This window comes from Salmo salar, chromosome ssa02, assembly GCF_905237065.1.
Source record: "Salmo salar chromosome ssa02, Ssal_v3.1, whole genome shotgun sequence".
NCBI classification, from domain to species: Eukaryota; Metazoa; Chordata; class Actinopteri; order Salmoniformes; family Salmonidae; genus Salmo; species Salmo salar.
In genome coordinates this window covers 66832689-66857941 of record NC_059443.1, presented here as the reverse complement: position 1 = coordinate 66857941, position 25253 = coordinate 66832689, and the positions used below count along the sequence as shown (strand labels likewise).

Genomic DNA, 25253 nt, shown 5'->3' with positions numbered 1-25253 from the left:
GCGAACAAAAAACTGTTTTTGCTTTGTCATTATGGGGTATTGTACGTAGATTGACAACGACAAATTGTAATTTCATCAATTTTAGAATAAGGCTGTAACGTAACAAAATATGGAAAAGGTCAAGGGGTCTGAATAACTTCCAAAGTGTATCAAAGTACATAGGTTCATGTCTCATGTGTGTGTCTGCGACTCGTGTGTGTGTGCGTGTGTGTGTGTGTGTCAGCAGTATGTTTGGGCATGTTGATATTGTGTAAGTGTGGGCTTGCATTGATTTTGCAAACAAGCGGGTCGATATAAGACACTGGCTATGCATGTAAACTAGACAAGGCTGGTGCTGAGACCTTGTGGCTGTGAGTGTGTTGTCCTAGGAGGGTCTTTCCACCACAAAAAAAGCACAAGAAAGAGCATTTTCACACCCACCCCATCTCAGATTGTTCTGAAATATTTTCTGTAGTTACTAACAGATATGATAAGCATTCCTGAAACATTATTTTGTATATATAATTTAATCTCTGAGAAATTAAGCTAATTAATTACAGACAAATTGGCCATTTTAATTTATAGGATTCAGATTGATAATATTTCTAACGGTTGTCGTCGGGAATGGAGGACCAAAACGCAGCAGGAATGTGGATGCTCATCTTGTATTTATTTTAAAATCAAGTGAACACCAAAATAACAAAAATGAAGAACTCACAAACAACAAATCACACATGCAAAACAAGAAACAATCTCCCACAAACACTAAACCAAACACATACCCATATATAGGACTCCCAATCAGAGGCAACGAGAACACCTGCCTCCAATTGAGAGTCCAACCCCAATAAACCAGACATAGAAATACAAAAGACCAGAGGCCACATAGAAATACAAACATAGAACATTACCCAAAAACCCGGAAATAATAAATCAAACGCCCTACTAAATAAACCACCACCCTGAACCACATAAAACAAAATACCCTCTGCCACATCCTGACCAAACTACAATAACAAATAACCCTTATACTGATCAGGACGTGACAGTACCCCCCCGCTAAAGGTGCAGACCCCGGACGCACCTCATAAAAAATTTTAAAAAAAAAACAACAACAAAGAAAATCCCCTAAACTAAAGGGAGGGAAGGGAGGCTGGCTGCCGTCACCGACGGCACTTGTGCTACACCCCCCCTCCCCAACCCACCTATACAGGAGGTGGTTCTGGCTCCGGCCTACTGTCCTCCAGAATGCAGACAGACTTGATCAGTTTCGGGCCGTAGGCAGACTCCCCTCGTTCCGGATCGTAGGCAGACCTCTTCCGTTCCACACTGTAGGCAGACTCATTTGATACACCGTTACTCATATTTAGTTCCGGATCGTCAATAGACTTACTCAGTTCCGGGTTGCTGATAGACTCCCTTGGTTCCGCGTCATAGGCAGACTCACCCGGTTCTGGGTCGCAGGCAGACCCCTTCGGTTCTGGGTCGTAGGCAGACTCCCTCGGTTCCGGGTCGCAGGCAGTCTCCCTCGGTTCCGGACTAGACACTGTTGCCGGATACTCTGGACTGCACACTGTTGCCGGATACTCTGGACTGCACACTGTTGCCGGATACTCTGGACTGCACACTGTTGCCGGATACTCTGGACTGCACACTGTTGCCGGATACTCTGGACTGTACACTATTGCCGAACTCTCGAGGCTGGGCTGACGCACTGGAAGCCTGATGCGTGGTACTGGTACTGGATGTGCCAGTCTGGGGACACGCACCTCAGGGCTAGTGCGGGGAGCGGGAACAGGCCGAGTCGGACTGGGTCGACGCACTGGAAGCCTGATGCGTGGTGCTGGTACTGGAGGTATCAGCCTGGGAACACGCACCTCAGGGCTAGTGCGGGGAGCGGGAACAGGCCGAGTCGGACTGGGTTGACGCACTGGAAGCCTGATGCGTGGTACTGGTACTGGAGGTATCAGCCTGGGAACACGCACCTCAGGGCTAATGCGGGGGAGCGGGTACAGGACGTACCAGACTGGGCTGACATGCTGGAAGCCAGGTGCGTGGTGCTGGTACTGGATGTGCCAGACTAGGGGTTCGCACTTCAGGGCTAGTGCGGGAACAGGACGAGTTGGACTGGGCTGACGTACTGGAAGCCTGATGCATGGTGCTGGTACTGGAGGTATCAGCCTGGGAACACGCACCTCAGGGCTAGTGCGGGGAGCGGGAACAGGCCGAGTCGGACTGGGTCGACGCACTGGAAGCCTGATGCGTGGTGCTGGTACTGGAGGTATCCGCCTGGGAACACGCACCTCAGGGCTAGTGCGGGGAGCGGGAACAGGCCGAGTCGGACTGGGTTGACGCACTGGAAGCCTGATGCGTGGTACTGGTACTGGAGGTATCAGCCTGGGAACACGCACCTCAGGGCTAGTGCGGGGAGCGGGTACAGGACGTACCAGACTGGGCTGACATGCTGGAAGCCAGGTGCGTGGTGCTGGTACTGGACGTGCCAGACTAGGGGTTCGCACTTCAGGGCTAGTGCGGGAACAGGACGAGTTGGACTGGGCTGACGAACTGGAGGCCTGGTGCGTGGTGCTGGTATTATCTTCACCAGACAGCTCGCACACACCTCAGGACTAGTATAAAACGCTAACTCAGGTGATATCATTAGGACACGTTCTGTAGGGCGAATGTCATGCCTAATACACCAACACAGTAGCTCTCTCATCCTTTTCTCCTCCAATTTTCCCATCAACTCCTTTATGGTCTCTGTTTCTCTCACCTCCAATTTTACCCCGACTAGCTCTGGTTCCATCCTCGGCTCCGCCGATCTGTCCGTGTACCCCCTCAAAAACAATTCTTGGGGCTGCCTCTCCGGTTTCTTCGCCAGTCGTGTACCCCGGTAGCGTTCTCGGTCCTCACCAGACTTCCTCCATGGGCCCTCTCCGGCCAGAATCTGCTCCCACGTCCATTTCTCCCGCTAGTCCATATCGAATTCCCCTTGCTCCTTACTCCGCTGCTTGGTCCATTTGTGGTGGGAGAATCTGTAACGGTTGTCGTCGGGAATGGAGGACCAAAACGCAGCAGGAATGTGGATGCTCATCTTGTATTTATTTTAAAATCAAGTGAACACCAAAATAACAAAAATGAAGAACTCACAAACAACAAAACAGTCTTGTCATGCTCACACATGCAAAACAAGAAACAATCTCCCACAAACACTAAACCAAACACATACCCATATATAGGACTCCCAATCAGAGGCAACGAGAAAACACCTGCCTCCAATTGAGAGTCCAACCCCAATAAACCAGACATAGAAATACCAAAGACCAGAGACCACATAGAAATACAAACATAGAACATTACCCAAAAACCCGGAAATAATAAATCAAACGCCCTACTAAATAAACCACCACCCCGAACCACATAAAACAAATACCCTCTGCCACGTCCTGACCAAACTACAATAAAAAATAACCCTTATACTGGTCAGGACGTGACAATATTCAATAAATATAGTACCCAACATCTGATTTGGACCAAACTTATTCCTACGAATGAGGAAGACATTAACAAATCCATTAAAACAAATCCAAAGCCATCCATGGCATTGGGATCCTTAACATTAAGAAAAATCTCTAACAGAAAAAAGAAAATTCCCCCACATAATTCAAATCATAGTGCAGTTATCACAAAACATTTTTTGCATACATTATGTTATAGCCTAACTAGATTATATGGCTATAAAAGCCTGGGGAAAGTTGTGTAATTTAAACAAAACCAGAGAGGAAGAAGCAAACTTTATGAAGCCAAGATCAACTACATACATTTTTGGAGTACGTTAAATGAAATTATGGGCAGAAAGACAAATTCAATTCCATCTTTCATCAAATCAGATGGCTTATTTGTCACAAAACCATTACTTAATTGACAAAGTAGGCAAACTTAGCTAGGAAAATCCAACAACGAACAGTGAGCCATCGTATTCATGCATAAAAAAAACAAATAATGAAAGAAAAGCATTGCAAGTTTGAAGTTAGTGTGGGAGAGGTGGAAGAATTATTGTTATTGATCAATGATGACAAACCTCCTGGCATTGACAACTTAGATGGAAAGCTACTGAGGATGGTACCTGACTCTACAGCCACTCCTATCTGTCATATCTTTAATCTGGGTCTAGAGGAAAGTCTTTGTCCTCAGGCCTAGGGGGAAGCCAAAGTCATTCCTCTACCCAAGAGTGGTAAAGTGGACTTTACTGGTTCTAACAGCAGATCTATACGCTTGCTGCCAGCTCTTAGCAAACTGTGTTTGACCAAATACAATGCTATTTCTTTGTAAACAAACTGACAACAGACTTTCAGCATGCTTATAGAGAAGGACACTCAACATGTACTGCACTGACACAAATGACTGATGATTGGGTGAAAGAAATTGATAATAAGAAGATTGTGGGAGCTGTACTGTTATATTTCAGTGCAGCCTTTGATATTATTTACCATAACCTGTTGTTGAAAAAACATATGTGTTATGGCTTTACAACCTCTGCCATATCGTGGATGCAGAGCTATCTATCTAATAGAACTCAAAGGGGTTTCTTTAATGGAAGCTTCTCTAATGTCAAACATGTAAAATGGGGTGTACCGCAGGGCAGCTCTCTAGGCCCTCTACTCTTTTCTATTTTTACCAATGACCTGCCACTGGCATTAAACAAAGCATGTGTGTCCATGTATGCTGATGATTCAACCATATACACATCAGCAACCACAGCTAGTGAAGTCATTGAAACACTTAACAAAGAGTTGCAGTCTGTTTTGGAATGGGTGGCCATTAATAAACTGGTCCTGAACATCTCTAAAACTAAGAGCATTGTATTTGTCATTCCCTAAGTTCTAGACCTCAGCTGAATCTGGTAATGAATGGTATGGCTGTTGAACAAGTTGAGGAGACTAAATTACTTGGCGTTACCTTAGATTGTAAACTGTCATGGTCAAAACATATAGATTCAATGGTTGTAAAGATGGGGAGAGGTCTGTCCGTAATAAATAGATGCTCTGCTTTTTTGACACCACACTCCAAAAAACAAGTCCTGCAGGCTCTAGTTTTGTCTTATCTTGATTATTGTCCAGTCGTGTGGCCGAGTGCTGCAAGGAAAGACCTAGTTAAGCTGCAGCTGGCCCAGAACAGAGCGGCACGTCTTGCTCTTCATTATAATCAGAGGGCTAATATAAATACAATGCATGCCAGTCTCTCTTGGCATAGTCAACTTACACACAGCTCTGACACACACACTTACCCCACCAGACATGCCACCAGGGGTCTTTTCACAGTCCCCAAATCCAGAACAAATTCAAGAAAGCGTACAGTATTATATAGAGCCATTATTGCATGGAACTCCGTTCCATCTCATATTGCTCAAGTGAACATCAAACCTGGTTTCAGAAAACAGGTAAAGCTACACCTCCCGGCACAACGCCTATCCCCTATTTGACCAATATAGTTTATGTGTATGTATTGATGTGAAGGCTATGTGTGCCTTTTGAAATTTATGTAGTTCTGTCGTTGAGCTGTTCTTGTCTATTAATGTTCTGTATTACATCATGTTTCATGTTTTGTGTTGACACCAGGAAGAGTAGCTGCTGCTTTTTCAACAGCCAATGGGGATCCTAATACAATACCAAATACCAGTTCATATGCATTGACTAATACCTCTAGGGCCAACTCATTCCATGGAGGGCCAAGTGTCTGCGGATTTTCACTCCTCCCTTGTATTTGATTGATGAATTAAGGTCACTAATTAGTAAAGAACCCACCTCACCTGGTTGTCTAGGTCTTAAAAACCCCAAACCCGCCGACCCTAGGCCCTCCATGAAATGAGTTTGACACCCCTGCTCTAGGGTCCCATGGCGAAAGACTGCTGTGCAAGGTATTGGGCAGCAGCTTTCTTCCCGGGGCCGAATTCACAAAGCGTCTTTAGCGTAGGAATAGTGATCTAGGATCAGCTCCGCTTTGTAATCATATTCATTGTGATATAAAAGGCAAAACTGATCCTAAATCCGTACTCCTACTCTGAGATTCTTTGTGAATTCACAAATTGTTTCCTTTAGCAGCCAGAATAAAACAATAGCTTTTTTTGCGGGGGGGGGAATTCCCATCTATAAGGGGTGTATATTCTATTGCCTTTAAGAGCAGATGAAGAAAATAGTCTCAGTCTACAGGCTTTAGCCCAGCACATTAACTCTGGTGTGTGTGTGTGTGTGTGTGTGTGTGTGTGTGTGTGTGTGTGTGTGTGTGTGTGTGTGTGTGTGTGTGTGTGTGTGTGTGTGTGTGTGCGTGCGTGCGTGTGTGTGCGTGAGTGAGTGAGTGAGTAGTTAATTACATAGCCTTGCTCGATAAAAATATTGTCCTTTAAAAAACCATTCCATTTCCTGTGAAAACTCTATAATGGTCTAGCTGTACTCTACAGACCATAACTACCTGGTGTCAAACAAATAGACACACACACACACACACACACAACTGTTGTAAGTTGGTAAAAAAGTATTTAGACCCCTGAACTTTATCCACATTTTATTACGTTACAGCCTTATTCTAAAATGTATTAAATAGTTTTTTCCTCATCAATCTATACACAATACCCCATAATGACAAATCAAAAACATATTTTTGGAATTTTTGGCAAATTTATTACACCAAAAAACGGAAATCTACATTTACATAGGTATTCAGACCCCTTACCCAGTACTTCATTGAAGCACCTTTGACAGCGATTACAGCCTCGAGTCTTCTTGGGAATGACACTACAAGCTTGGCACACCTGTATTTGGGGAGTTTCTCCCGTTTTTCTCTGCAGATCCCCTCAAGCTCTGTCAGGTTGGATGGTAAGCATCGCTGCACAGCTATTTTCAGGTCTCTCCCGAGATGTTCGATCGGGTTCAAGTCCAGGCTATGGCTGGGCAACTCAAGGACATTTAGAGACTTGTCCCAAGCCACTCCTGAGTTGTCTTGGCTGTGTGCTTAGGCTTGTTGTCCTGTTGGAAGGTGAACCTTTGCCCCAGTCTGAGGTCCTGAGCCCCCTGGAGCAGGTTTTCATCAAGGATCTCTCTGTAATTTGCTCTGTTCATCTTTCCATTGATCCTGACTAGTCTCCCATGCTTCCCAGTGGGGATGTGCCAGGTTTCCTCCAGACGTGGCGATTGGCATTGAGGCCAAAGAGTTCGATCTTGGTTTCATCAGACCAGAGAATCTTGTTTTTCATGTTCTGAGAGTCCTTTAGGTGCCTGTTGGCAAACTCCAAGCAGTCTGTCGTGTCTTTTACTGAGGATTGGCTTCCATCTGGCCACTCTACCATAAAAGCCTGATTGGTGGAGTGCTGCAAAGAATGCTGTCCTTCTGGAAGGTTCTCCCATCTCCACAGAAAAACTCTGGAGCTTTCGGGTTCTTGGTCACCTCCCTGGCCAAGGCCCTTCTCCCCCGATTGTTCTGTTTGGACGAGCGGCCAGCTCTAGGACGAGTCTTGGTGGATCCAAACTTCTTCCATTTAAGAATGATGAAGGCCACTGTGTTGTTGGGGACCTTCAATGCTGAAGACATTTTTTGATACCCTTCCCCAGATCTGTGCCTCGATACAATCCTGTCTCAGAGCTTTACGGATAATTCCTTCGACCTCATGGCTTGGTTTCTGCTCTGACATGCAGTGTCAACTGTGGGACGTTAAATAGACAAGTGTGTGCCTTTCCAAATCATGTCCAATCAATTTAATTTACCACAGGTGGACTCCAATCAAGTTGTAGAAACATCTCAATGATGATCAATGTTAACAGGATGCACCTGAGCTCAATTTAGAGTCTCAAAGTCATGGGTCTGAATATTTATGTAAATAAGATATTTCTGATTTAATTTTCTATGAATGTGCGAACAAAAAACGTTTTTTGCTTTGTCATTATGGGGTATTGTATGTAGATTGACAAGGACAAATTGTAATTTCATAAATTTTAGAATAAGGCTGTAAAGTAACAAAATATGGAAAAGGTCAAGGGGTCTGAATAACTTCCAAAGTGTATCAAAGTACATAGGTTCATGTCTCATGTGTGTGTCTGCGACTCGTGTGTGTGTGCGTGTGTGTGTGTGTGTCAGCAGTATGTTTGGGCATGTTGACAATGTGTAAGTGTGGGCTTGCATTGATTTTGCAAACAAGCGGGTCGATATAAGACACTGGCTATGCATGTAAACTAGACAAGGCTGGTGCTGAGACCTTGTGGCTGTGAGTGTGTTGTCCTAGGAGGGTCTTTCCACCACAAAAACGCACAAGAAAGAGCATTTCCACACCCACCCCATCTCAGATTGTTCTGAAATATTTTCTGTAGTTACTAACAGATACGATTAGCATTCCTGAAACATTATTTTGTTGAAATATAATTTAATCTCTGAGAAAATAAGCTAATTGATTACAGACAAATTGACAATTTTAATTCATAGGATTCAGATAGATAATATTCAATAAATATAGTACCCAACATCTGATTTGGACCAAACGTATTCCTACCAATGAGGAAGACATTAACAAATCCATTTAAAAAAGATCCAAAGCCATCCATGGCATTGGGATCCTTAACATTAAGAAAAATCTCTAACAGAAAAAAATGTTTTTTCCCCAACATAATTCAAATCACAGTGCAGTTATCACAAAACATTTTTGGCATACATTATGTTATAGCCTAACTAGATTATATGGCTATAAAAGCCTGGGGAAAGTTGTGTAATTTAAACAAAACCAGAGAGGGAGAGGCAAACTTTATGAAGCCAAGATCAATTACATAAAACTTTGGAGTACGTTAAATGAAATTATGGGCAGAAAGACAAATTCAACTCCATCTTTCATCAAATCAGATGGTTTATTTGTCACAAAACCATTACTTAATTGACAAAGTAGGCAAACTTAGCTAGGAAATGCCAACAACGAACAGTGAGCCATCGTATTCATGCATAAAAAAACAAATAATGAAATAAAAGCATTGCAAGTTTGAAGTTAGTGTGGGAGAGGTGGAAGAATTATTGTTATTGATCAGTGATGACAAACCACCTGGCATGGACAACTTAGATGGAAAGCTACTGAGGATGGTTGCTGACTCTATAGCTACTCCCATCTGTCATATCTTTAATCTGGGTCTAGAGGAAAGTCTTTGTCCTCAGGCCTGGAGGGAAGCCAAAGTCATTCTTCTACCCAAGAGTGGTAAAGTGGACTTTACTGGTTCTAACAGCAGATCTATACGCTTGCTGCCAGCTCTTAGCAAACTGTGTTGGACCAAATACAATGCTATTTCTTTGTAAACAAACTGACAACAGACTTTCAGCATGCTTATAGAGAAGGGCACTCAACATGTACTGCACTGACACAAATGACTGATGATTGGGTGAAAGAAATTGATAATAAGAAGATTGTGGGAGCTGTACTGTTATATTTCAGTGCAGCCATTGATATTATTTACCATAACCTGTTGTTGAAAAAACATGTGTTATGGCTTTACAACCTCTGACATATTGTGGATGCAGAGCTATCGATCTAATAGAACTCAAAGGGGTTTCTTTAATGGAAGCTTCTCTAATGTCAAACATGTAAAGTGGGGTGTACCGCAGGGCAGCTCTCTAGGTCCGCTACTCTTTTCTATTTTTACCAATGACCTGCCACTGGCATTAAACAAAGCATGTGTGTCCATGTATGCTGATGATTCAATCATATACACATCAGCAACCACAGCTAATGAAGTCATTGAAACCCTTAAAAAAGAGTTGCAGTCTGTTTTGGAATGGGTGGCCATTAATAAACTGGTCCTGAACATCTCTAAAACTAAGAGCATTGTATTTGTCATTCCCTAAGTTCTAGACCTCAGCTGAATCTGGTAATGAATGGTATGGCTGTTGAACAAGTTGAGGAGACTAAATTACTTGGCGTTACCTTAGATTGTAAACTGTCATGGTCAAAACATATAGATTCAATGGTTGTAAAGATGGGGAGAGGTCTGTCCGTAATAAATAGATGCTCTGCTTTTTTTGACACCACACTCCAAAAAACAAGTCCTGCAGGCTCTAGTTTTGTCTTATCTTGATTATTGTCCAGTCGTGTGGCCGAGTGCTGCAAGGAAAGACCTAGTTAAGCTGCAGCTGGCCCAGAACAGAGCGGCACGTCTTGCTCTTCATTATAATCAGAGTGCTGATATAAATACTATGCATGCCAGTCTCTCTTGGCATAGTCAACTTACACACAGCTCTGACACACACACTTACCCCACCAGACATGCCACCAGGGGTCTTTTCACAGTCCCCAAATCCAGAACAAATTCAAGAAAGCGTACAGAATTATATAGAGCCATTACTGCATGGAACACCCTCCCATCTCATATTGCTCAAGTGAACATCAAACCTGGTTTCAAAAAACAGATAAAGCTACACCTCACGGCACAACGCCTATCCCCTATTTGACCAATAGAGTTTGTGTGTATGTACTGATGTGAAGGCTATCTGTGCCTTTTGAAATTGATGGAGTTCTGTCGTTGAGCTGTTCTTGTCTATTAATGTTCTGTATTACATCATGTTTCATGTTTTGTGTGGACACCAGGAAGAGTAGCTGCTGCTTTTGCAACAGCCAATGGGGATCCTAATACAATACCAAATACCAGTTCATATGCATTGACTAATACCTCTAGGGCCAACTCATTCCATGGAGGGCCAAGTGTCTGCGGATTTTCACTCCTCCCTTGTATTTGATTGATGAATTAAGGTCACTAATTAGTAAAGAACCCACCTCACCTGGTTGTCTAGGTCTTAAAAACCCCAAACCCGCCGACCCTAGGCCCTCCATGAAATGAGTTTGACACCCCTGCTCTAGGGTCCCATGGCGAAAGACTGCTGTGCAAGGTATTGGGCAACAGCTTTCTTCCCGGGGCCGAATTCACAAAGCGTCTTCAGCGTAGGAATAGTGATCTAGGATCAGCTCCGCTTTGTAATCATATTCATTGTGATATAAAAGGCAAAACTGATCCTAAATCCGTACTCTTACTCTGAGATTCTTTGTGAATTCACAAATTGTTTCCTTTAGCAGACAGAATAAAACAATTGCTTTTTGTGTGTGTGTGTGTGTGTGTGTGTGTGTGTGTGTGTGTGTGTGTGTGTGTGTGTGTGTGTGTGTGTGTGTGTGTGTGTGTGTGTGTGCATACTCAAACAGTCTCAGTCCAACAATTTCAGAACTTGCCCGAAGGCACAGATCTAGAATCAGCTTACCCTTCCCTCACTCCTAACCTCAACCATTAGTCCAAAAACTTCCAAACTAACCTTAGATAAGTGTCTAGGGGCCACTCCATCCCACTTTATCCTATTACTGTCAGCCCTGAAGGGGAACCAGGGGCCTGCCCTTTTCTATGGAGGTTGGGACCAGACAATGGGCTGGAGTTAGAGAGGACCCCCAGAGGAGGGCTTCTGAGTGGGGGAGGAGTTGGCCGAGTCCCCCTGCCTCTGGCTATATTCCATTGGACCCCCTGGGAGGAGAATCACAGCTTCTAATTGGTCCAGATGGTACATTGTGAGCAGCCAAGGAATGCAGGGAGGAATCTGGCTGGGATTTTAAGTCTGCTCTGAGTCTCTCTATCACTCTCATAACATATTCTGTTTGATAGACACATTCTCATACATACACATTTTCAGATAGACTCACAGACAAGCACATACACACACACACAGTCACTCAGACATAGGCACACACACACACACACACACACACACACACACACACACACACACACACACACACACACACACACACACACACACACACACACACACACACACTGCCAACAGCACCACATCAAAGGACACTTCATCACAAACAGCCAACCACAGTTACCCACAAACAAACAAGACCAAATATGCATACTTCCAGATACAGTTTAAAATCATCCAGTCATCAAAACAGTCATTCAAATATCCTAGAACAATGGACAGTTTGTTTCATTGCTATCACTTACATGTTTTTATGGCATCTCATTTCTAGCAACATGGAGAGCTCCACAATGGACTATTCCATTTCCAGCCCCATGGAGAGCTCTACAATGGACTATTCCATTTCCAGCCCCATGGAGAGCTCTACAATGGACTATTCCATTTCCAGCCCCATGGAGAGCTCTACAATGGACTATTCCATTTCCAGACCCATGGAGAGCTCTACAATGGACTATTCCATTTCCAGACCCATGGAGAGCTCTACAATGGACTATTCCATTTCCAGCCCCATGGAGAGCTCTACAATGGACTATTCCATTTCCAGCCTCATGGAGAGCTCTACAATGGACTATTCCATTTCCAGCCCCATGGAGAGCTCTACAGTGGACTATTCCATTTCCAGCCCCATGGAGAGCTCTACAATGGACTATTCCATTTCAACATCATGGACAGCTAACTCCACTAAACAAACATAAATCAGTAGAACAGAGAAAGCACACTGTATAACATAACTACAGTAGGCAATATACTGTTCTGTGCTACGTGTGTATGTCCAGCACAATGGTGAGCTTCAATGTTGGCTGTTCAGCTTCAGCACCATGGACAGCAGCCAGCTCTACCGCAGAGAAAGCGCCAGTCCAGAGACAAGTTGGTCCTCGTCTCTCATTGCTGTCAATCTACATGTTTCTGTAGACATTTCCAACTGAGAGCTTCAGTGTGTGTGTGTGTGTGTGTGTGTGTGTGTGTGTGTGTGTGTGTGTGTGTGTGTGTGTGTGTGTGTGTGTGTGTGTGTGCGTGCGTGCGTGGGCCTCCACCACTGGCTCATTGTCATCACTCTGGCTACCTGTCAAGACAGCTGCAAACAATGACCTCTTCCACAGGCTGAAACTCTCCTGTCTGTCTGTCTGTCTGTCTGTCTGTCTGTCTGTCTGTCTGTCTGTCTGTCTGTCTGTCTGTCTGTCTGTCTGTCTGTCTCTCTCTCTCTCTCTCTCTCTCTCTCTCTCTCTCTCTCTCTCTCTCTCTCTCATAAAGAGAGTGAGTGAGTGAGTGAGTGAGTGAGTGAGTGAGTGAGTGAGTGAGTGAGTGAGTGAGTGAGTGAGTGAGTGAGTGAGTGAGTGAGTGAGTGAGTGAGAGTGTATGTGTGTGAGCCAGGAGATTATTTACATCTGAGACTAGGCAAGGACTAAACTGCTGAACTGGAGCATGCAGCTACGTACTCTCACACACACACATACAGAATGGTCGGAAGCTGAGAAAAGAGAGGAAAGCAGCATGGAAAGGAGGTTTATATGTCAGGACCATGGAGAGCTCCCCACTGTTATTTAGTGTAGTTGCTGAATTCAGCACCAGGACAGGGACAGTACTCTCTAAATGCCTGCTGAATTCAGAACCATGGACAGGGATAGTACTCTCTGAATGCCTTCTGAATTCAGCACCATGGACAGGGACAGTACTCTCTGAATGCCTGGTGAATTCAGCACCATGGAGAGGGACAGTATTCTCTGAATGCCTGCTGAATTCAGCACCATGGAGAGGGACAGTACTCTCTGAATGCCTTCTGAATTCAGCACCATGGACAGGGACAGTGCTCTCTGAATGCCTGCTGAATTCAGCACCATGGACAGGAACAGTATACTCGGAATGCCTTCTGAATTCAGCACCATGGACAGGGACAGTGCTCTCTGAATGCCTTCTGAATTCAGCACCATGGACAGGAACAGTATACTCAGTCTGAATGCCTGGTGACAGCACCATGGACAGGGACAGTGCTCTCTGAATGCCTGCTGAATTCAGCACCATGGACAGGAACAGTACTCTCTGAATGCCTTCTGAATTCAGCACCATGGACAGGAACAGTACTCTCTGAATGCCTTCTGAATTCAGCACCATGGACAGGAACAGTATACTCAGTCTGAATGCCTTCTGAACTGACAGTGTCCAATAGGGATAGAAATGTGTGTGTTCCCAATGGCACCCTATTACTTATATAGTGCACTACTTTTGACCAGGGCCAATAGGGTTCTGTTCAAAAGTAGTGCACTATTTAGGAAATATGGTGTTTGCGGCCCCAAGTCAGTGTTGCTACGGTCAGTCGGCTAATCGGTCACTGTGTCACGGTCAAATAGAGGTCAACTGTCTGTCTGTGGACGTTAGTCTATACCACACGCGCAGCAAGACACACAGTGTTAACAGTTGGTCACACACATACACACCTACACACACACACACACACAGACTGTGAGTGTCAACAATTGGTCACATACACACACACACACACACTGTGAGTGAACAGTTAATGTGTGGATGTGTGAAAACAAGTGCGATTGTGTCTATCTCTGTCACTGTGGCAGCCAGTCTACACTGAAACCTCACTGCATGTTCACAGGGTCATCGTTAGCTGGCCACTGTGAAGATTACCACATCTATAAAACATCTCTGAAACACACACCACTGTAGACTTGTCATTATCTCAGCATGGCCTGTTGAACCAATGCATCTTCCAATATCTGTTAAGGGCCTAGCTTGCTCCAGACGGCCCTGTGGACAAGGGTTTTCCCTCTTTTCTAATAGAATTATATAGGCCAAAGCAACTTACCAGCTAAAGCAACTTACCATCACACTTGTATACATGTTACGTATGGTTGGCAACGGGAATCGAACCAGAAATTCTGCCAACGTAAGCGCCACGCTCTACCGACTGAGCCACACAGGACCAAGACACATTCTAAGGTAACATCAGGTTAGTTTAGGACAGGAGACCAGGAACACTCATCTCCAATCCAAACACCGTCACTGATTACACCTGGGACACACACCCACTTTCTCTGTCTGACCTGAGAAGTACACGGAAGACGAAGATGGTGACAAGTCATCTTTTTATAATGAGAGATCGACACGCACACAAAGATTTTTAATGAGACACCTATGCTAGTCATTTCTGTGAAAATAATTTCAGAAGAATCTCATCTCTGTGTCATGCTGATGAATACCTACACTACAGTCAGCCTGTAAACCAGACATGCACACACACGCACGCACGCACGCACGCACACACACACACACACACACACACACACACACACACACACACACACACACACACACACACACACACACACACACACACACACACACACACACACACACACACACACACACATACATACCGGGTCAATATCCGTGCCATTTTCTTTGTGTCACTTTAACAATGTCTCCACACTAAAGCTGTCACTGGCCATGATCCCTGGTTGGGGAGAAAACAGTCATACTATCCAGCCCCTCACCACCCCAACTCTCATCAGTGATACCCAGCACCCTCGTAAACTCTCCCTTCTCTCAGTCAATCCATCCCGTCATCTTGGTCCTCTACTGCAGGCTGTGGTTCCTGACCGTCTCAGAGAGTCAAAACTCAGCCCAGTGCTAGGCTAGTTATGGTTTCATAATATGACATAGGGCTACTTAAGGGTTCACAGTGCTACTTAGCAAAGACATATAATGCCTCATCTTTAACAAGCGTTGTCATAACAGTTTATACCTGACATTTCAACTCTGCTACCTGGTGTTGTACCAGCTCTAAGTTCCACTGTGATTGTGTTACTTAGCGGTGTCATAACAGTTTTCAACTGCCAATCAACCTGTGCTACATTGTGTCCTGACAGTTTTGAAATAGTGTGCTGTGTGGTGTGTTAACACCTATAATCACGTATGCTTCCTGGTGTCATCTCACCTCTCAGTGTCTCAGTGAAGAGAGGGATTACATGAAGTAGTCCAATCAGAGGAACTTATAAAATCACCTGCTGTTTCAGGTACCTGCACACACACACACACACACACACACACACACACACACACACACACACACACACACACACACACACACACACACACACACACACACACACACACACACACACACACACACACCTCCTGTGTGACTTCCTGGCTTGTTAAACAGGGTGTCCCATTCTTATGAGCTTCCCGTTGATAAATTACCCCAACTACTATAATTAGGACACACGCACACAAACACCTACAAAAATACCCTGCAAAAGTAATCCGGCGTCGTAGCCAATTAAGAGACAGGTAGAGGCAGCGTGTGTAGTTGTAGTGGAGGAGACAGGGAGTACTTACTTACTACACACTGTGAGGGGCAGAACTGGGTTAGAGAAGGTGGGGACCTTATACATGCACAAACACATCACACGAACACACACGCGCACACACACACACGCGCAAACACACACACACACATACTCAAAGAAGATTTGCATAGATTTCCCTGCTTGAGCGCACAGGTATTATCCAGGCTAATCAGGTGAGTCGGAGACATTCAATATAAAACATCCAGTCAAATACACACACACACACACACACACACACACACACATACACATACACATACACACACACACACACACACACACACACACACACACACACACACACACACACACACACACACACACACACTTTATACTTCACTCTGAATTCATTATCCTCCATAACCACTTATCATTATTCACAGCTTTTAAACCCAACATGAAGGGGGGTTCAGGGTTCAATTCCATTTTGGTGTAGTCTTTTTAAGAATTGGAAATACCCTTAATGAAAATATTTAGTTTTCCCTCCCTACAGTACAAACTTCATCCAAAATTCAGTTAAGTTTAGCAACAAGACAATTGCTCTGGTGCAAACTAGCCCTCTACATATTTAACAACTATCAAAACCAAGGTCTCTCTTAAGCTCTAACTAAATTATAAGAGTTGGATTGGGGGGAGAAACAGAGAAAAGGGAAAAAACTCCAACTGAGTGGTTTCAAACCAAGCTTTTTTTATTTAATTTAACCTTTATTTAACTAGGCAAGTCCGTTAAGAACAAATTCTTATTTACAATGACATCCTACCCCGGACGACGCTGAGCCAATTGTGCGCCACCCTATGGGACTCCCAATCACGGCCGGATGTGATACAGCCTCTTAAAGTGGAGATGTGGATTCAGATGTTGAACTTCAGGGCAGAAGGAGTTGAAGGAGAGCAGGGATTAGGGGAGAAAGAGAGAAGAGCAATCACTTGTAACCATAGCCTGGTCGTTTTGCTACCGAGATTTTGGATTCTGAGCTTTAACTTTGAACTCCTCTCAAAAAGAAGTGTTCTTTTAGTGTTCAGGGTAGAGGTCTGCGTCGCAAATGGCACCATATTCCCTGTATAGTGCACTACTTTTGATCAGGACCCATAGGGCTCTATATAGGGAATAGGGTGCCATTTGGGGCACAGATTGGTGTCTAGAGTTAGGGGAAGTCAAGCGAGGAAAGCGACAAGGTTTTTACTGGTCCCTCAAGATACTGGCTTTGTCCCAATTCTCCCACATTGCTTCCTCTCCTTGTCTCCGTTTCCCTTATAAACATTAATAGGTTGTAGGATATGCTTGGTTTCTACTATCTATTTCATCTAGCCTGCAGAGACACTGTCTGTGTTCCAATTCCCCCAGGTCTTCCTTGTCTTGTCTCCTCTCTCGCATATCCACTAACAAATGCAAGGCAATGATTTTTCCTCTACATAACTACATCACTTTCCCCAATGCACTCTATATCACAACAACAGATTAATCACTTTAACCAATACACTCTATATCACAACAACAGATTCATCACTTTAACCAATACACTCTATATCACAACAACAGATTCATCACTTTAACCAATACACTCTATATCACAACAACAGATTCATCACTTTAACCAATACACTCTATATCACAACAACAGATTCATCACTTTAACCAATACACTCTATATCACAACAACAGATTCATCACTATCCCCAATACACTCTATATCACAACAACAGATTAATCACTTTCCCCAATACACTCTATATCACAACAACAGATTAATCACTTTCCCCAATACACTCTATATCACAACAACAGATTTTGTATTCTGCTGTCAACAGCAAATATTGAATTAAGACCAGAGCAGCCTACGAGAACCAGAACAAGACTCAAATCACAAGACCTAGACCACAATATCAAGTCCTCCATGTCCGCTCCGTCTGAACCCCTATTTATCCAGAAGCAACAGCCTTACTCTGTCCTCCTCTCCCCTAGCTGTCTGGAGTTACAGACAGACTGACACACTCTGTCCTCCTCTCCCCTAGCTGTCTGGAGTTACAGACAGACTGACACACTCTGTCCTCCTCTCCCCTAGCTGTCTGGAGTTACAGACAGACTGACACACTCTGTCCTCCTCTCCCCTAGCTGTCTGGAGTTACAGACAGACTGACACACTCTCCCCTCCTCTCCCCTAGCTGTCTGGAGTTACAGACAGACTGACACACTCTGTCCTCCTCTCCCCTAGCTGTCTGGAGTTACAGACAGACTGACACACTCTGTCCTCCTCTCCCCTAGCTGTCTGGAGTTACAGACAGACTGACACACTCTGTCCTCCTCTCCCCTAGCTGTCTGGAGTTACAGACAGACTGACACACTCTGTCCTCCTCTCCCCTAGCTGTCTGGAGTTACAGACAGACTGACACACTCTCCCCTCCTCTCCCCTAGCTGTCTGGAGTTACAGACAGACTGACACTCTGTCCTCCTCTCCCCTAGCTGTCTGGAGTTACAGACAGACTGACACACTCTGTCCTCCTCTCCCCTAGCTGTCTGGAGTTACAGACAGACTGACACACTCTGTCCTCCTCTCCCCTAGCTGTCTGGAGTTACAGACAGACTGACACACTCTGTCCTCCTCTCCCCTAGCTGTCTGGAGTTACAGACAGACTGACACACTCTCCCCTCCTCTCCCCTAGCTGTCTGGAGTTACAGACAGACTGACACACTCTGTCCTCCTCTCCCCTAGCTGTCTGGAGTTACAGACAGACTGACACACTCTGTCCTCCTCTCCCCTAGCTGTCTGGAGTTACAGACAGACTGACACACTCTGTCCTCCTCTCCCCTAGCTGTCTGGAGTTACAGACAGACTGACACACTCTGTCCTCCTCTCCCCTAGCTGTCTGGAGTTACAGACAGACTGACACACTCTGTCCTCCTCTCCCCTAGCTGTCTGGAGTTACAGACAGACTGACACACTCTCCCCTCCTCTCCCCTAGCTGTCTGGAGTTACAGACAGACTGACACTCTGTCCTCCTCTCCCCTAGCTGTCTGGAGTTACAGACAGACTGACACACTCTGTCCTCCTCTCCCCTAGCTGTCTGGAGTTACAGACAGACTGACACACTCTGTCCTCCTCTCCCCTAGCTGTCTGGAGTTACAGACAGACTGACACACTCTCCCCTCCTCTCCCCTAGCTGTCTGGAGTTACAGACAGACTGACACACTCTGTCCTCCTCTCCCCTAGCTGTCTGGAGTTACAGACAGACTGACACACTCTCCCCTCCTCTCCCCTAGCTGTCTGGAGTTACAGACAGACTGACACACTGGTACAATACAAGCAAATAAACATTTGTTGACCAGATAAGAATTCCTTTGTGCAGGCAGCATTATTATTGTGGCTGTGGCAGACACACACAACACTGCACTACACACACACACACACACACTCGAGCAGTGTAACACACACACACACCAGACAGACACACGGATACACAGACACACACACACACAGGAACAGACACACTCCAGACAAGCAACCACACACACACACACACACACACACACACACACACACACACACACACACACACACACACACACACACACACACACACACACACACACACACACACACACATACATACACCAAACAGACAGCACGTGTTAGCTGTTAGAATTAAGGACCTCTCTCTCTCATCTGTCATTCTCCGGTTTGGGGACAGGGAAAGGAAATTCAATAGGAGGACGACGTGTGTGTGTGTGTGTGTGTGTGTGTGTGTGTGTGTGTGTGTGTGTGTGTGTGTGTGTGTGTGTGTGTGTGTGTGTGTGTGTGTGTGTGTGTGTGTGTGTGTGTGTGTGTGTGTGTGTGTGTGTGTGTACATGCGTATGTGTGTGAGTGTGAACTGATAAATACCACTGTGCTCTGAAAGGAGAGGGCAGAAGAAAAAGCAGGTGTGTGTGTGTGTGTGTGTGTGTGTGTGTATTGTGTGTGTGTGTCTGTCCATTAGTCTGTGTAACCTGTCAGACCATCTCCAGTAATAGCATCATTACTGACATCATGACTTTATTGGATCGGCTGGCTAGCTGCTCTTTAGGGACCACAGCCCCCCGGCCACTGACATCACACACACGTCACACACAGCTCTACTACCCTCACACACACACATCCTAACCCCTTACACACACACACACACACCAGCCTCAGCAGCGACCGGATGTGTGGGTTCAGGGATGGATCAGAGTGGAGTAGAGACGAAGGTCGTGTTTAATAAGGCCCTTATAACAAGATGTGGACCACTAGTGACTCATGTCCACACACACACCGTCATGACCAGTAGCTGTGGATCTGATCTGCCCACGTAGAAATAAGTATGAATGAAAGACTGTCATAGCTATAGTTAGGAAAGAGAGAGAGAGAGAGAGAGAGCGAGAGAGAGAAGTACTAGCAGAGAAAAGAATGGAGAGAAAATAACATATTATCAGGAGCTTTTGTGTATCAAGATTTCATTCAGTTTCTATTTAGCTGAGAATGGTGGTGATGATGATACGCAAATTGTACAAGTCATTGTAAAATAAACCGAACAATCACCAGCTGGCATTGGAGAATGCAACAGTCTTCCGGGAAAAAACTCCTTCTATCTGGAGTCAAATCAAACTGTCATTTAGGGTCCATTGGTTTGCTGGTGACATAGTATCACTCATTATTACTATCGTTGCTACACTCATCCGTCCTGTTGTGCAAACGGTGTCTGCCCCGGTAATAACCCAACCCGGGGAGATAACAGCTAACGGGTGCATGAGCCCCGGTCCCCGTACACAGATGGCGACGATCAGTATTCCGTGGCGGTAATGTCTGTCTTACGGTCGATGCCGCCGAGGTGACAGCGAGTCGCGAGCGGGGACCCCAGGTTTCGCCAGTCACTGTATGCGCATTTGCAAGATTAGAAATCAAGCCGTGAAGGCGCGAGCTACCCCCGGTGTCAGTCGGTCTTTGTCTTTCTCTCGCTCTCTCTGTCACACACACAGTCACACAAAGACACTCACATTCCCATGAATATAGTCACTTCGGCCAAAATGAATTGTGCCGATGAAGCGCTCATTTGGAACGCTTCCTAATAAATCGATATTCATATTAGCCTCTGGAAACACATTATTATTACAATTATAAACGGGTGAATCCATGTGTGAATAAAGTATATTTTGGAGGGAGTGTAGGCTAAAGACACACGTCAATCACGAAGCCACACACACACACGCCACATGCGGCTCGTGCAGCCAGCCCGCGAGACGCATCTGCCTCAGCTTTGGCACCAGATACAGTTCTGCTCACAACACCAACCGTCCCGTCCCAGAACCCTTTGCATCACTGTGGGAGCGTGTAAGTCCATGTAGGCTACACCCAGTCCAGAAACCCCTGGCTTGGAGCAACTAATCGCCTACCCGTCCAAACGTTATCAACAGCTGGCTTTCAAACCGGCGATTGAAACCTTTCTTTCTACCAGTTAAATACACACACAGGCATGTGGTAACCAACTGCTTTCCATCAGCTTGATTTAAATCCGCTTGGTTTGGGTTCGCTACAGATCGGGCAATAGGCTACAAACCCCTCAATGTTCTTCTAAGCTATTTCTGCTACTGACCCAAACGGAGCATGTTTGAGTGGACCAGTCCCTTCTCATGCTGTCAGTTAGAATCTTCCACCAGCAACCAATTAGCGCTCCACACACCGCAGCGAGAGGAAGCTGTTGAAAACCCAGTTGCTATGAGAGCTCAGTCAAAGCATACAACACAGCACCTTCTTTTCCAAATGCAGGTGTTCGTTTCGCAGCGGCTGAGAATCACTTTCAAACAATATATTCCACACCAAAAACCGTCAACTGGGAATGTTTTAACGCTATTCAACTACCCCTTGAAAATAGGCTGATATTGTCATTTAAACACAACAATTAGCGGTAGCCTACCTTTAAATCGCAGTTTCCATTAGAAACGTAGTCTATGATCCGTTCTGCAGCGTTTTAAAAAGGCAGTTAATTATCCCGTGACAGCACCGTGTGCTCAAGCTCGGAAGTCGCGAGGGAGAGAGAGAGAGAGAGAGAGAGAGAGAGAGAGAGAGAGAGAGAGAGAGAGAGAGAGAGAGAGAGAGAGAGAGAGAGAGAGAGAGAGAGAGAGAGAGAGAGAGAGAGAGAGAGAGAGAGAGAGAGAGCCGGGAGTGAGTGGGAAGCGCAAGAGAGGGGGAGAGGGAGTGAGGAAGAAGGGAGAGAGCGAGAGATGGCTCGAGTAAAGAGGAGAGGTGGATCGCCAACCACTCCCGTTGTGATAAGACTCTAGAAGACCTTTGGACTGATGGAATCACATTGTGTCATGAAATAACGGTTACCATTATCTCTGTATGTAGACTATAGCATACTCACAGGGCACAACCCGTCAATTCAACGTGGATAATTAATTGGGTCATATTTGGTTGAGACGTTGATCAATGAGATTACAACCTATATTCCCCCCCCCCCAAAAAAAAAACCAGTGTTATACAAGCTCAAACAGCACAACCAAGTTCCCGTTTGGAAAAACAATGTCTGATTCATGGTTTAGTTGTCACCCAAATGTCTATCACTTCCCTTTTCACCATTTAAAAGCACAGCAAAGTTCAAACGGGAATAAATCCAATGTCAGGTGTGTTTATTTATACAACAGATGAACGTGTTACCACTGTGCTTCATCTAATAGCACAACCAAACGACCTGGATTACAGTTCAGATTACATTCAAAGTACATGTTGCAAGTGATACATGTTGTTCGAGATTCTGCGCAGATTATTATAGCAATTGTGAAGCTCTCCACAGACCTGTGACGACCTGTCCATGCTGTCTCGAACATGCTGGCTTTATATGATTACATAACAATACATGTATAGTTACAGTAGTCTCAAAATGTGGCCGTAGATAAATTACTCGTTTTAAGATTGAATGTTACATTAGTTTGTTAGATAGCCTTAACTTTAGGCTATGTACTATATTACAAAGTAATATTGAATTGTGTTTGGGCAACCTATTATCAACATTTAAATGAGATGTATCTACTGCTTGGATAGTTCCATCTGTGCCACTGACTTAGTCTGTCTTTAATTCCAGCTGATCTACAAATCAATCAGTTACATGTTGCATTCACATCTGTAAACAACCAAACACAACCAAACACAATTCTATATCACTATCAATATTATTAGAATTCTAAATTGAATCGATACAATAGCTGTTGATGACTTCCCAAATGTTATATGATATATATAGGCCTAAATATCATCATTGATGTTATATGATATATATAGGCCTAAATATCATCATTGATGTTATATGATATATATAGGCCTAAAATCCATCATTGATGTTATATGAAATATATAGGCCTTAATATCATCATTGATGTTATATGATTGGTAAAGTATGGTGACATTTAATTTGCTCTGTTAAACCGAGCCACTGGAATGACTTCGATAGCAACAGTCAATCTATTTCATTTTTAAGTGGAGCTCTCTCAGAAATCCTTCTCACAATACCACATTGGTAATAGTCAGTGAAAACATCATAGCTGAGCAGGGCTGGCTGTGGTTAAAACCCTGGATGGAAGACCAATGGGTAGCTGTAGATAGATCAATTCTCCAGTAGGAGGTGCTGCCCAGATTTATTTCCCGATAGTGGATTTGAAGTTGAAGATCTGACCTTGTTTTAAAGACGCAAATTCAACATATTTTATACAAGGTTTGTCTATGTTGAAATGTGGCTACCATGATGACATAATACTGTGGTTGAAATGTCACCCTCAAAACAACAGTTTATATTGACAGCTTTTTTCAAATCCAATGTATTTTCCATGTAGATTCCACATCACAATACATTGATGAATTATGTTGAAACAACATTGATTCAACCAGTTTGTGTCCAGTGGGTATTGCTTACTGTTCTCTATATATTAACACATGTTATATATATATATATATATACAGTAGCCTAGGTCCTAAAGGCTGTGTAGCTTACTGCTATGTTCAATTAATTAGGACTAGTTTGTTAGCAGGCCAAAGAGCCAATCCAAAATGTTCACTTCTGAGCCTAGTATCACCATAATATAAACCCTACCGGTATGGCAACCCATTTGTACCCGGTTATCAGATCACTCATTTGGTTACTGAAGTGCCTTTGACTCTCTATAATATCATCCACCATCGGATGCGTGGGAGCTTCACAGTGTCTTCCCGAATGAATCCTGATGCACAGCTGTTTCCAACTCCGGGCACGTAGCACAGTTCTACCAGGCAAGGCAGGCAGTCAGGCAGGCAGCCCCCCCCCCCTCCCCGTTGACATCACAGTATTGTTGAGAAGCGTGAGAGGCTTTCCTTTTCAAAAAGGAAACAAACTGTGAGTATATGGGTATTTAATAACATCTTCACAGAGCTCCTTTATCCTGTGTGTGTGTCTGTGTGTGTGTGTGTGTGTGTGTGTGTGTGTGTGTGTGTGTGTGTGTGTGTGTGTGTGTGTGTGTGTGTGTGTGTGTGTGTGTGTGTGTGTGTGTGTGTGTGTGTGTGTGTGTGAGAGAGAGAGAGAGAGAGAGAGAGAGATATATAATGCTCCCTACATGTGAACCACCTTTGTCCAGTCAGCTCATCTCTCAGGAGTCTCCAGGAGTGTGTCTGTGTGTGTTCCCCTGAACATGTTCCTATGCAGGCCTGTAGTTATGTCCAGCAGCCATCCTGCCCTAAACCTGCTGGTTAATATAGTGAGTGATCAGGAGGCCTGTGGCCACAAAAACACATACATTGGGGCCCAGAGACAAATAACAAACCCCAGGAAGAAGGATGGCGTTTTCCCGACACACAGACAACTCCACGGAGGTCGATGTGCCGATGAGGTCCCTGGTCATCCATCCTCTGTGTGTCTCTGTGTGTGTGTGTGTGTACCTGCAGGCCTTCATGTGTGTATAGATAAAGATCCTAGCCTTTACACACTGACATATCCTGTGGGTCGATCTCTATCCAGGGTGGGTTCTGGAGCTCCCAGTCCACCTCCCAGTCATCCATGTTATTGGTAAAGAGTTCACCTCCCCTGGCTCTGGTCCTGGGGATCATCTGGCGAATGTTAAAGGATTCCATGAATAGTGCACTACAATGCATTCAGAGGACCACCACACATACACAC

General features: G+C 44.7%; 1 protein-coding gene across 2 annotated transcripts in view; it reads right to left on the bottom strand.

Moving 5' to 3' along the window:
- Window positions 1–22139, bottom strand: part of LOC106590757 (protein phosphatase 1 regulatory subunit 29) — a 322277-nt gene extending 300138 nt beyond the window's left edge. For both annotated transcript variants that reach the window (XM_045708346.1, XM_045708350.1), the window contains exon 1: window positions 22029–22139. The gene's annotated coding sequence lies outside the window, so the exon portion shown is untranslated. The remainder of the gene's footprint in view (window positions 1–22028) is intronic.
- Window positions 22140–25253: the final 3114 nt, after the last annotated feature.